The following is a 14,593-nucleotide window of genomic DNA, read 5'->3' as shown; positions in this document are numbered from 1 at the left end:
GTTTGAGGTTTCCATAAGGGAAAGGGGCCAGCTTGCATTTCAGATGTCATTTCTGTAGGGGAAGCTGGACAAAAAGCAGAAAGTTGGCAGCAAAAAGTACCAGGCTTCTTTCTCCTTCCATCCAACCCTCTCCAACCTCTTTGGCTAATCCCCAAACCATGGCAGGAGCTGAACACTGCTTTTCATTGAGTGACATACCTGGCTCTAGAAGAACACGCCCTTGTGGAATTGGCACCCGGGCAACATTTCCATTCCCTCTGCACAACACTTTTCTTTAATGCCTTCCAAACTAAAACAAAACCAGGAGGATTTGCTACCATGTTCTGCTCATTATATTGGTTTTATGAGGGTGTGGAGTTTTCTTGCACCATGACAGGATGGATTTGTCCCTGAAACCTAAAATCCAGCAAGAAAATATAATATATGGGAAGCTTTTTACTTCTTCTTCATCAGCTTTTTATGGTTTTGGTTTGTTTCTTGAATAATTACCATCTCACTCCAAATCAATCCACAATCATTTCACGTGCTTTTTCAGGAACGTTTTCAGCTTTAGAGCTAGAAAAGCATTGGGGAAATCAGACATCCTGGACTCACTATGTGGAAAATACAAAGGATCACAGCAAACAAGACTGCCAAAGTCTCCAAAACTCACTTCAAAAACTCATTCCAGTGTAGGATGGTTATACCTGTGCCATTCCAGATTTTATGGCTTGTGTTTCCAGAAGTTCTGATGGACACATCTGCCCATGTGATGGACACATTGCACCAAGTCACTAAAGCTGTTTGCTTAGTTTTAACCCATTGCCTCTCACCCTGTCTGCATTGACAGGCAAAGCAGGTTCTTCCTATTTTTTTTTTGCAGCTTTGTGTGTGCACAAAGACATCTATCATAGATCCCTTCATTTTCTCTTCTCTAGACTAAACAACTCTACTTCTTTCAATCTTTCTTTCTAAGTCTGATCTTCAATCATTCCTGCTACTTTCCAGCTGGTTTACATCTTTCCTGAAAAGCAGTAACCAAAACTGCACACAGTATTGGGTCCCTACTAATGGCAATAAGAGTGGAAGAATTACTTCATACTTACAGGCAGTTGTCCCACTTATCCACCACAATATGGTGCTTGTCTCTTTCCCAACACCATGGTTATGTTGGATTGTGCCCAATATCCAACCTGCTCTAGGCAATGCTCCTCCATCCTCTGGCAACTCAGACAATCATTCTGCTTAGGGGCAACATCCTGCATGTTTCTTTCTTGAAATCATCTTATTTTCCCTCTACAACCAGTCCTTACTCAATCCCCTCTGAAGGCAACAGAAAGAATACTCTGTCCTTACACTGCAAGGAGGATGTGATCCATCTGTTCTGTAAGCATTCTCTATAAAAGATTAATTTTACATTCCATACTCATATTGCAGCATTTGCTAACTGGACGTTAGAGGAGCACTTAGAGATGCAGATAAGAAAGCCATGTTGTTGAGCAGGATACACCACTCTGCTGTGGCATGGTACTTCATTTTGTTATCCTTTTCAAGAACTTCTGAAGCCTGATTCAACCATAGGGAGATTAAGAGTTCATAGGGACATAAATAAATTACTTTCAGGTCTTATGGATAACAAGAGGGACTGAAATAGTTCCCTGAGTTATTTGAGGGAATCTCTCTAGTAAACCCATGAAATGTGCATCTCAAAGGACATCTACTGAGACCTTGAATTTTGAAATTAAACTCACAGTTCCACATAGGGATTCTGTTGACTTTGCCACTTCCCACGCTGTGCAAAAGGCTTTGAGATCCCTGGGTAGGAAGTCGATGTGGGAAACCAGTAAGTTCTCATTCCTTCAGCTGGCTGAAGGCCTGGACTTCAGTTTAAAGGTTTTTATGGTATATATGTTTTTAAGGGGTGGGGCAAGTTTTTCCAAGATCCCACATGAGTAGAAGACAGGAATAAAAGCAAAGTGAGGCAGATGGTTTGTTTCCCTAAGCTGGCATTCCTAAAAAACAGCTGTGTTTGCACAAAGCTTCCACAGATACATGGATGGGGAACAATATAGTTGGAAAAATGTCATATCAATACTGCCACCTTCCAGCTCCTCCATGGGTTAAAGAGTCCACCACGCTCCATTGCTCCTCCTCCTTCCCTCTCTTCCTAAAAGTCTTGTAATGTGTTTCACAGAAAGTACCTTTTCTCTTCCTTTTAGTGTAATATTAATCTTGGGGGGAAGGAAGGAGGGGTTGGGGGAAGGGACATAGTGTTTTGAGGTTCATATTCCCCTTGCAGTTAATCTCTTTAACAAACCCCTTTAACAAACGAAAGGTCTGACAGGAGGCAAAGTCTTTAAAATGAATTAAAATGCATCCAGGAGAGATTAGTAATGAAGCCACTCACCAGACAATGCCCCTTTTCTTCTCCATGAGGACTGCTAGGAAATATCCCAGATTACAGAACAAAAGGTTTTACAGTTGAAAATGCTGATCCTTGAAAGATGCACCATATTCTCCGCTCCTCGACTCCTTGCTCTACACAAGTACATCTGCAACCAAGAGATCCAAACATAATCTCCTGGGGGGGAGGGTCAGAGGGATTGTATTTAAATACCATGGAGCCTGCAAACCCTCACACACACGGAGGACAGGTCAGCAGATGGTGATAGAGGGCCCAGCAGTCCATGAGAGTGTCTACCACCCTGGTGTGGTGAGACACCCACACACACCTGCTCCCACTGGGGACCAGAGCTCCAACCAGGTCCAAGGGTTAAAGCTGGACAGTATGGCACAGGAGGGGGCCAGGATGGGGTCAGCAGTGAATGCTGCACACAAGCTGCAGATGGGAATTTTGGGGGCATGGAATTATGCAAGCAGGGGAGGAACAAGAGCAGTCACCAGTGCCTTGGTGACAAGTAGGAAATAGGCAGCAGAAATGAGAAATGCAGCTGAAGGGGGAGAAACTAACTGGATTTTGAAAGCAGGTTTTCCTAACTCATACAGTGGTCACTCAGTATTTATAATGAGGCTATATAGATCATCTTTGCTTCAAGAAATCTCTTGTTTAGTTATTCAGCTGCAACTATGCTGTTTTCATGGTGGAGCAAGTCCCCAGAGACAAAGCTAAATACCATATGCGACACTGCTGACAGAGACAGGGGTATCTGGATGATCTTTTCCTCATTCTGCTGTTGGAGGCAGAGCCACGTGACCAGGTATAGGAGTGGAGCCTGTGCCCCCAGGTATAAATCAGGCAACCTGTGATCCACATGGGCATGTTACCATCAGCAGCAAGAGACAAGTCAACACCCAGTGGGCTACAGCTGGTCTGCAGGGCTCAAGCCTTCACAGAAACTGCTGAGAGGTCAGCAAATCAACAGGAGGTTGAAAACAACTCCTCTAAGTGAAAAGTAAAACAATAGGTAAGTAAAACCTGGATGATTGGAGAAAGAAGTCAGATTTCAAAATCTCCTAAGCTTTAAAAAATATTATTCTCACTGTTAGGAGGTTCCTCTATCACTGCTGTATCTCAATTCTTTAAAAGCTCTTCTGCTTTTCTTTCCAGTGGGAAAAGGATGCAGAAATTCATTTGTCCTTTCTACCTAGCAAAGTAAAACCATTTTCTACTTCCTAAAGTGGCAAAATAATAATTTTGAAACACAACAAGAAAAATATGTCTAGTCTTAAAAAGTTGAATTGAAGATCCTCAGTTTCCCAACTAGCCCACATATTTGTCTGGAAAATGGCAGCTTCTGTATCTCAGGTCAAGGCTATTGATAAAAAAAGATTCCCTTCTCCATCTGGAAACTCAACAAAACTTCCAGGGAAATAAAAAGCTCTAATAAGCTACTCCACTTACATGAATGAAACTCTGAGCTTTGTCAGCTGAGACTATATCCCAAAGTTTGCTGATGACAGGAAAACAATGAGGTAGTGAATTGATGAGGGACCCATTTCACTTGTGGTCTGCCGAGTTATTATATCAAAACATGTCCGGCAGAGTTTAATAGTGTCAGCATTTAATGTTCAGCATAATGTCATTCCTACAGACCAAGACAGACACTTCCCATAGGTAATTAATCTTTTACAAGCAATTTAGCCATCGTAAGCAAAAGTGGATGAAATGTATTAATGGGGGAAAAGGCTAGGGGCAAACTATGCATGGAGAAACACTTCTCTGCATTATCCTCACAAAATTACAAGTGAGTTACAGCTGATAGATTTAGGACAGTTCCTGTTGAGTAATTGTATTCCATGAGGGTTTTCAATACAATGTGATATTCATTTTCACTTTATACAGTAGAGACAATAATGGCTACAGGTGCACAGGCTGTCTTGCTGGGAGAAATAAAACTGTGATTGTTTAACATCTGACTTTTCTCACACAGTTACAGCCTTCAGATTTGAGCTATATTTTGCACATATCTCAGACTTGGATTGTTGGTAGTTTTTTTTTTTTAAATACTCCAAAAGCCTAGCTCTAAAAAATGCAGGCTCTAAAGACCCATTGTCAAATGAAACACATTTCCCTCGTTTGATTTGTTTTTTCCTCTCTTGCAATATCAGCTTTCACTACAGAAATGCAGACAAGCCCATGTTTGGGTAGAGAAATGAAACCGCCAGCACACGCAGGAGGCACAGCTGCCAGCCCGGGTTCCCAAAACCCAACTCCCAAAACAGGAACTTTCGTGTGCAGTTCTGAAAACCTGGACATCTCTGTAAGTGACTCTCCATTCTGCAGGACTTTATACCATTGCTTTTTTGCTCTGGCATCTCATCACAGCTCTTCTGTGTCCTTCTGGGACTTCTCTGGTCTCTCAGACAAGAATAACAACAACAAACCCAACGAGCCAAGCAAAGAGAGAGCCTGAACTTTCTCCTGGAGAAGACAGAGTGGCTATTCCTGGATTTTGCCTGCCAGCTGCCTCTTGTCTCAGAAATGAACTCTCCTTCCTTTTTCTCCCCAGAGACACACCACATTTTCTTATGACATGCAGCTAACCACATCCACCTGCCAGGCTGACTCCACTTCCTTATGAAGGATGCAGCATCTGAGCTGAAGGTGGGATGGGAGACAAGTCCAGCAGTGTTTAGCAAAAACTTACTGAAGGGTTTTCCCTCTGCCAGAAAAGCTGTAGGTTCATTCTGATCAGGAAGTAATTCAGGGCTTTCTTATGTGAAAAAGGTAGATCATTTTATTATGTTTCTATCCAATATTTCATTTCAGGGAGAAAGCTGATTGCCCCTAAAATTGTTGTGGTTTCCTGCCATGAAACATTGAATTATTTCTTCCTTCATACTCTAGAAAATTAAAACACATATTTAAACACTAACCTTTTTTTCCTGTTTTCTGGGGGGAAAAATGTGTAGTAAAAATCAGGTTAAGAAGAGCTTCATTTTTTAAAAACAAATAGTTGCACTATTATGGCAAAATGTTGTTTGGGTTTTTTTTTACTTTTTAAAGAAAAAAATCCCTCCCTCAAGTCCTTTGATTTGGGGAAATACTGAGTTTCAACAAATTTATCTTTTTTAAGTTAAGTGTCTCCAGGTTAACTGCCTCTGGACTTTGCTCTTTTGCACCTCTGCAGGAAGAAAATAAATCCTGTCAGTTTTGCTTCTAGGCTTGTAGGGGCCAGCAATAAAACCTTCCAGACCATCTTGGTGGCCTGGGAACATAAACCCTCTCTTCACCCACTGAGCTGAGCACCCAGAGTGCCCTTTTGACCACTTTCCTCCTATTCTTGTAACTCCTACAATGTGCTGCTCACAGCAGTCCTGTAAGAACTGACACTTGGGATGATTTTGTGTCCACTTTCTCTTCATCACCAAGTCTTAAGGCGCAAGTTCCCATCACAGTTTTCCCTGTGGATGAAACAAAGTGTCTTTGTAGGGTGTGAGAAGAGGCATCCTCACACTCCCTGCTGCACTGCAGAGTCCTGGTGTCCAGCTGCCAAGTCTCTCAGAGCTTCTAAGAATGTAACGTTGTTGGTAGCTATGCTTCTCTCCCAGATGGGAGGCAAACCAGGACTCAGAAAGTCCTGGGAATGGCAAGGACACACAGTCATGCATGAACAGAAAGAGCTGGGCAGCGCAGACCTTGCTTCTTTAGGAAGCAAAGCTTAAAACAACCAGTAAAACCATGAACCCAGTGCAAATAATCAACAGCATCCACTTGTACCAGCATTTGTGAACCTGCTTTTAGAGCATGATGCTTGGGCCCAGCATTAGCTGAGGGTTTTGTTGCTCATCTGAAACAATTAGGCTGTTCCCCTTGTGAGCCTTAATCAACACCTGAACCCACGGACCCTGAGCACGATGTGTCACCTTCCCCACTCTTGGGAAGTGAAGTCCTCCAATGAGCACTGTGGGGATGAAATATGGATCACAGATGTTGAACCAGGAAAAGGCACAGAAACACATTTGCTGAGCTGAAATACAACTTCCAAAACCTGTATCCTTTGACATTTCAGTCAGCTGTTCCACAAGTATTTGGGGGGAAAAGAACTTCTACTTCTTCCCTTCCTCCTCCTCCTCCTCCTCCTTTTGAATTTTGGTTTTTTTGACAGTTATTTATTCTGGTTTATCTTTAGTTATTTATACTCTGTACTTTAACATCTGTACATGTTTTGGAAGTCATCTCCAAAGTTTAGTTTTGTCCTTGCTCATTGAAATCTGGGAACCTTACGTAGATCCACTGCGCTGCAGGCAGAGAAAGTTCTGGGCTCCTCCAGACTCCATGCATTTCTTTGTTTTAACTCATCTTTATGTTTTAATTCATCTTTCATAGCAAATAATTCTATTGCACATTGAAAGACACAGCTGGGTGTGTGTGGCATGCATCCAGGGCAGTAAAGTCTCCTGAGCAGGTCAGGTGTGTCCACTCACACAATCTAAAAGCACAAGACATATTGAGCAGAGCAAGCTCTGGAGCCCAAGCAAGTCATTAGCAGTCTTTCAACTCACTTTGAAGCACGTCTCTGAGACCTAGTCTGTTTTATATGGTGGAATGTGGAAAAACAACCACTGCAGCTAATAAAAAGAAGGGGAACAAAGCAATGTTCCTGTGCGCCTGCCAGTCCCTGCTTCCCTTGCCCCTTTTGTGCCTGCAACTGGCCAGACTGCACCCTTTTCCTACTTGACTCCTGTAATTTTCTGACCAATTTAAGCATGACCTGTAACTTCCCCTTTTACATCACTCATGAATTTGAATGCCTCCTAATTTTAGTTGCACCTTATAAAACCAATGGAAGTGATTGTGTGATCATAAAACCTGGGACTGGCTCCCAGAGGAGCTACTCCAGTTGTGAGCAATATGCCTGACACCAAAAATTAGTCCCACTGGAATTAACCCACAGGTGCACACCCTGCACACTGTGTACATGAGGACACACTCACATGCACACCCCCCCAAGCTGAAGCTGCACCAAAAGCTGAAGCTGCAGGTATGAACCACAGCTGTGTACGTGCAGCTTCCATATCACACACAGTTTTCAGCCTCTGTCCATTTCACGGCCAGTTCTCTCTAGACAACTTCACATTTTTCAAAATAAGGAGCATTTAAAAATAGTTCTCCTGAAGGCTCCCCTGAATCAAAAAGACTAGGGCTGAGAGCTGATAAGGATCAGAGGAGCAGAGGGAAAAGACGCTGCCTTCCAGCCTCATGGCCTACAAAACACATGGAAGCACCGGCAGTCAGTGCAGGTAGCTGGAGGCTGACGTTTATTTTGGCATCTGCCAAGGTGACTTTGTTGTTGGGATCTGGGCTTGGCCAGCAAGCTGTGCTGGTAGGACAGCATCCAGACCAATGCAATAAGCCATGTCTTGAGGGAAGCCAAAAGAAAAGACAAAAAAGACCACACACAATTCAGGGTTGGAGCCTGGATTTTACAGGAGAATGTGTAGGGGTTTTCTTCCTTTTTTTTTTTTTTTCTTTAAACTACTTTCCTTATTTTTATCCTTCTTGTGAAAATACTTAGGGACCTGGGAAAAGATTTGAATCATTATGAAAATGTAATTCTATCTCATGATACAGCTGTAGTGAGCCAGGGCAGCTAGGTCTGGGGGAGTCAGCAAATCAGGCTCTCTGATTAGGAAGCAGGGAGGCCTTTGGTCACATTTAATAAAAATAGACTTGTTATATTTGGAACATTTTATCTGAGAACATGTTGTCTCTTTAATGCTGTCTTATATCTGCTTGTCAGGCAGTGGAACACTTCCTGAGAGAAGGGCAGCCTCCCAAGAGGACTCAGAGATGTGGCTGGGAGGGATCTGTGGCTGCTGGGGGCAGAAAGAGCTGTTAAGATGATTTCAGGCTATCACAAAACTTTGTCCAGCCTGAGGGGAAAGGTTAACTTCTACACCGTATGAGTTGTCCATATGAATCTCCCTCCCTCCAATGACACTGAGGAAAAATATCCTTTTTCTTGTCTCATCTGTCAGCTTAAAGCAAAGCAAAACACAGTCCATGATATTTACAGGTTAGGTGGTTAGGTTTTAGACAACTGCCTGGTATGTCTCCTCCCTGGTGAATCACTGCTATTGATGTAATGAGCTATAATGCAGCATACAAACAGCAAAAGTCAGCCCAGATAAAACCATCAAACCACTGGGAAATCATCAGGTCTTTGCAGTGCTGTTGTCAGACTGTAACAGTGATGGACAGGTATTCTCTGGCAGTCCAGTTCAGGGGCAAATAAGAAAAGATTTGCACAGCACTTAGCAACTCTACGTGACTTTCTATGGAAAGGAGAAACAGCCAAGGAGACAGTGAGGCAATGGACTTTTAAATTATTACAGAAAGTTATCCTTTCCCCTATTTCTTTATTCAAGAGCCTCCATCTGAAATACTTTGACAGTTATGGGCCCACAGTATGAGAGAAATTTAGAGCAGGTGAAGAGTCAGCAGAGAGCCCCTGAGATGGCCAGAGGGCTGAACACAATGTACAAGGAAGGGCAGAGACAGGAGGCTGGGCCTGAGGCCTCCATCAGCTTCAGAGCATAAGAAGCAGGCTGGTAAGTATCCTTTAACAGGAGGAAGCTATCTTCCCAAACCCCAAAGTTCTCACTGGATAGATTGGGCTGGGTAACAGTGGAGAACTTCCAAAAGGAGATTTTTCTGATCTGATTCTGGTTTTGTTGTCTCCCATGGCAGACCCTCCTGTGTCTCAATCTTCTATTTAGGTAGTAGCCATCTCTCTAGACTTGACATCCACTCTGATCTCACAAACCACAGCAGTCTTCCTTTCAGCAGTTCCTCACAAAAGCTCTCCTGTGAAAACTTCTTTAATTAGGATAAAACTGATGAAAACTGCAACATTTTCCTCAGAAAATAAAACTAAGATAAATGAGGAAAAACAGTGGTTTTCATCTCATGATAGATAATCTATTCACTGTAAGGAGCTGCTCTACAATCACTGTATTTTACAGAGTAGGTGTCCAAAATGGAAAGACTGAGAAATATGATTAATTCTTCATACAGTCACATCTGATAACTGAGGTGTCATGATGAATCTTTCAGTATTTTACTCCTCAGGCCTCCATCACCTTCAGGCACAAACCACAGGACTTCTTCTGGAGTCTGGGACTTTCTCTAATCTTCAAGAGCAATTGCCTGCTGGATTCTTTATACCATATATGACCAGACAGATACTAACAACTTTCCCTGCCTTCTCTTTCCTGTCTATTTTTACCTGAATAGCCTGAAACATTCATTACCAGCAGGTAAAAAAAAGTTGCTGGTAAAACTGACTGTATGTATTTCCATCTGTTGTTTCTTAAACATAGACATCCTGTCTGTTTAGGGTTAATTGTACCTTGGTTTTACTTCCCACAGAGGATCCAAAGGAGCTTGACCTTTGGCACTTGCACAGGTTTTTTTAGTGTTGTCTTATGCACATGGATTATGCAGTATGTGTGGAAAGGAAGTAGTTGACTGAACCTGGCTTTGGAAGTCATGAACTCCAGAGCGTGTACTGGGATCTGAGTAGAGTCTAGGAATTTAGCATTTCCATCTCATTTTGCAACATGAGTATCACCATTCTGATACAAAACACCTAGAGACTTAATCTACCCTTGGGTGAAATGAATTCTCTCATAACTGTAGCTGAGCCTGAATAATTGTATGCACTGTAGACACTTGACACAGTGGGGTAGATTTAATAAACCTGAGCTACATAGACCATTCCTGTGGTTTAGCTTTGGAACCTCTCTATTGAAAACTTAGGAAATGAAGAGTTAAAAAGGAAATCCACATGTGTTTATGGCCAAATGGTCTGTAATGAATGTGTGAAATTAATTACCAAGGAAAGTCTTTGGTAAATTATGGTTTAAGCATCAAGGCTAGTCAAAAAAACAGATTGAATTTGAAAATGAAAGGTATAAAGTTCAGATGGTGAGAGTTACAGGCAGCTGATGGGCTCGTCAGAACCAGCATCCTTCTTCTCTTGAGTGACTCATGGTTTTCACCTCTGTTACCATGTGTATCCTCTCAGAAAGAGAGCAGACCACCTATGTGATGCTGAGCTTCCTCTCCACATGCATAGATGTGCCCATACACTTATAATCAGAAAGTTGTGTGGTCTAGGATTTCAACGGGGAAATAAAAGTTGGATTCAAGATGCTGAGTTTTAACCCCAGTGGTTCCCAAAGGCTCACTGCACCAAACCTGAGAAAGTCACTTGCTTCTAGCTGCAATTAAGGAATATGAGACCTTTGGGGAGCCATGTTTTTTATTGAGTAGATCTTTCTTGTTTCCTCACTTCTTTCTGAGGAGGGCAATAAATACAAAATGGCCCTATTTAGATGGTCTGTCATTATGTTTCTATTCATTCACCAGTTTGCTTGCTTTGTCAACTGACCCAGGCTGCAAGTGTCCCCATTAAGAAGAGCTTGTTCCTGAAGGCCTGAAAATAACCTCAAAACAAATTCTTAGAAGGTTTTAAGAGATGCCTAGTAGAAAACTTCTCCCCAAAAATTTGCCTGCTTCTTCTTGTGAGCCAACCCTAAATCTTACAACTACCACAGACATGTATATTTGCCCTGCTTGCCTGACTCCCTGGAGTCAGTCAGGGCTGCTCACCCAAAATCCTGAGCTTCCTGTTGTTGCTGATGGCTAAAACCTTGTTCAAGTTCCAAAAGAAGCAGGGTAAGAGACATGTATTGCACTTTTGTGCTAAGGCAATCTTGTTCCCCTTCACTGCTTTCTTCAGGCTAATTTTGAATAGCTGAGTAATAAGGAATTTTCATCCCTGTAGATTATAAGGCTGCAGACTGATAGCATCTTCTTGCCCTGGCTAAGGCAATGTAGTCTTGTTATTCCAAACTGTCCTTACTCCTGCTTTACAAAATTTTCTTGAAACTGATGGCCTCCAGAAATATACAGGTGGCTTCCATGGCTGACATACATTGGTGGCTCCTAGGCATGCTGAGGTTCACAGTATGTGAAAGTCATACCAGAAGCAGAGATGGTGCCAGGCTTGTATTTGTGTTGGAAAGGACAATTGTTTCTCAGGGCACTCTTCTGCATCACGCAAAATATTAATTTCTTCAAAACTTCCAGCAATGGAAGGAAGAAAGTTTTTTCCAACTGAAAACATGAAAACTTTCCATTAAATGCCAGATTGTGTGATACAAAGCACTGATGGCCCTCTGGCCACAGCTGCTTCTGTTTAGTCATAGTGTGAGCAAAGAGACACTCAAATAACACATTTGCACTGGAACAGCCCTTGCCGTAGCTTGCATTACTGCAGCTGGACTCACATCAAAACCCAATGCACCGTGTGGAAAGCAATTACCCACTGCAAAATGGTGGAATGAAAAGCACTCTTCAATATCCCCTTTCTTAATGGTGCTGAACCAGATCCAGGAACTCAACAAAATAGTTGAGACTCTCTCTCCTCCGCCTCCTCCTCCTCCTTCTTTCCCTCTTCTCCTCTGTTGTTCAAGCTGCATTGCAAAGATCCACCAGGCACACTAAGCTGAGAGCTTTTATCATCCCTTCCAGGTTCTCAACTGGCCTGGCAAGACTTGTGTAACTGCTTGTAAAACTGTGAGGATCCTGATAGGGGCCACATTGCACTAATTTACAGGACATAAACAGATATTGTGAGACCAGCCATGATATATGGGGAGGATTCAGCTAAGCTTCTTGCACAGACTTCGGGGCCCAGCTGGTGGCCAGACATAACTTGGACACATTGTTTTGAATCTGGGAAGGGATGAGCCAGGGAGCTGTGGGAGAAAAGGAACCCATCGCAGAAGAAAATCACTATGTACAACCTATTACAAGAGATGAGTGAATAAAATGTTAGAGGTCCCATTTTGCAAAACAGGTGTTTGTTTTAATTCAACAAAACACATGCATGAGAAAACAAGCCACTGGAGACCAAAAATTACAGCCTTGTGATGGAAAGCAAAGAGTTTGCCGAAACAGCTTTGCATTTTCAAGTGTGTCCAATGGTGTCCTTATTTGGGAGATGCAGCCTGTTGAGTTCAACTGAAATTAGATCATTGATTTTCTGCCGCAGGAAGCACAGCAAGATTTCCCGGCAGTCAGGAGGGTGGTTTGTTTGGGTTGGTGGTTTATTTTTATTAGAATTCATACTTTTCCTTGCTGTTAAAACATATGTCAGAATACAATGCCATTTGTAGTAAAAGTAATTTATAGCTTCTTTTTTTAATGTAATTGTTCCTGTTATTTTGTTTCTCACCTATCTATGGGAAAGAACCCCCTGTTTGGAATAAAACATCTCCATTCAGTGGTTTGGGGTCTTCTTTTGCAACCTTTAATACTACTCTGTCACCTACTAATAGGCTACAAAGTAAGTGCCTTATCGAAAGCCTACACCTTGTTCTAGATGATACAAATAAAATGGTAGTTCCTGCCTCAGAGAGATTGCTACTTACTCCCACAATAAAAAATGCTCTATGGATGAGCACTAACAAAGCAGAGAGGACACAGGATTATTACCCCACATGGAAAGATAAACAGGTCACCCAAATTCAGACATTGCTCCTTGCTGTCCTTCACTGCTGTCATCTCAGCACGCACCATGAAAACACTCAGATTTCGCAGCCCGTGGCAATGCTGGTATGCCAGGAGTGTATTGATGTAATCTTACCTGAAAGGGCAATGCTTGTAGCACCCCAAATGGTGCAGCACACAAACCCCACAGGTGCCACAGACTATGTGCCACCCACTACCAGTGATAACCTGGGGTGGCACTTTGCAAAACATACATGTTTTTCCTCACCAGTTCAGCTGTGATAACTGACTGGTGAGTATGAAGAGGATCTGCTTTCTCTGGGCCACTGTGGAGGCAGTGACTGGTGGACATCAGGGGTATCTCCCTGCTGAGAAGTGTCTCTGTCATTTGTCAGGCAGGGCCACCACCAGTAAAGAGACGAGGGAGATGCTAAAGGCATTTTAAATGAGTGGGACACAAAGAATACATCTCTGCCCTCAGGATGTGGATACTCAGCAGTTTTGGGGACAGGACTTGGAATAAAGCAGAGAAGCTGTGTCTCCTAAAGCTGCCACTGAGAACCCTGCTGCAGCAAGCACACAAGGACTCGAGGGGGGTTAGAAGGGAAGCTGCTGGGAAAGCAGAAGGTGCTAGCGAGAAGAGCAGCGAACAAGCGCGCTAATTGCAAGAGCAGCAAGGAAAATATGACAGGGAAAGGAGCCGAGGCAAAGCCAGAGGGGCCCCAACAGCCTGCTGCTTGGTCGGGTGCAAATGGCTTCAGCAGAGGCAGCTTGCAGCTGTAGGGAGCAGGTGCAAGGGCAGACGGATGCTGCCCTGAACCTGGGGAGAGGGCTGCAGGCAGGAAGGAAACCAGTTTTCCCAAGCTCCAAACAACAGCACACGAAAGAGGGAAAAGGAAGGAGAGCAGCATTCAGACAGAGGAGGAACAGTTCTGTCACTCTCCACTTCAGGAGCATGATGGGCAGATGAAAGATTAATTTACTTCAGCCAGTCCTGTCAGATGTTTCTGAGCTGTGGGACTTATCAGCTGTCAGACCAGAAAAGAATAAGCTAAACAAAAAGCTTTCACAACCCTCATTCCCAAATCTGTGCGTCATAGTGTGCCACAAAAAATTATTTCTGGCCTTTTCTTTTTCTTTGTTTTTTCTTTTTGCCCCTTCTCTGCTACTACTAAATAATTTTCCCTTTCTCTCACTGGACAGCTGGAGAGAATCCAGATGGCTGCTGTTCCTGTGGCTGCACACTGAATGCAATGAAGGGAGGCTTTTAGATGGCTTTCCAAATAGCCAAACACAATGGTGGCAAGGGGCAATCTGTGTGGGGGGAGCAGAGAGCTTTCTCTGGATGGAAATGGCAGGAGCAAAGATAGTGTGGGAACTCAGGGCTTCCTGTCCCTTCATTCTTCCATTATCTACCTAAAAACCTTCCGCTTCTCTTCCCTTGTCCCACCTCCTTTCAAGGGCCAGCCTGTTCAGATTGGTGCCACCACACAAAGCCTGGATGTCTCTGCACAGCAGTCTCCTTGGTGGATTCAGCTGGTGGCTCGTTCTAATTAATTGCTTTTTAGCTGGAGTCTGGAGGTAGATGCCAGTCCAGATACTCTTGACTAGCTCAGATGAATACTCAGT

The sequence above is a fragment of the Molothrus ater genome, chromosome 7 (assembly GCF_012460135.2).
Source record: "Molothrus ater isolate BHLD 08-10-18 breed brown headed cowbird chromosome 7, BPBGC_Mater_1.1, whole genome shotgun sequence".
Taxonomy (NCBI): Eukaryota; Metazoa; Chordata; class Aves; order Passeriformes; family Icteridae; genus Molothrus; species Molothrus ater.
Note: the sequence above shows the minus strand (reverse complement) of the source record.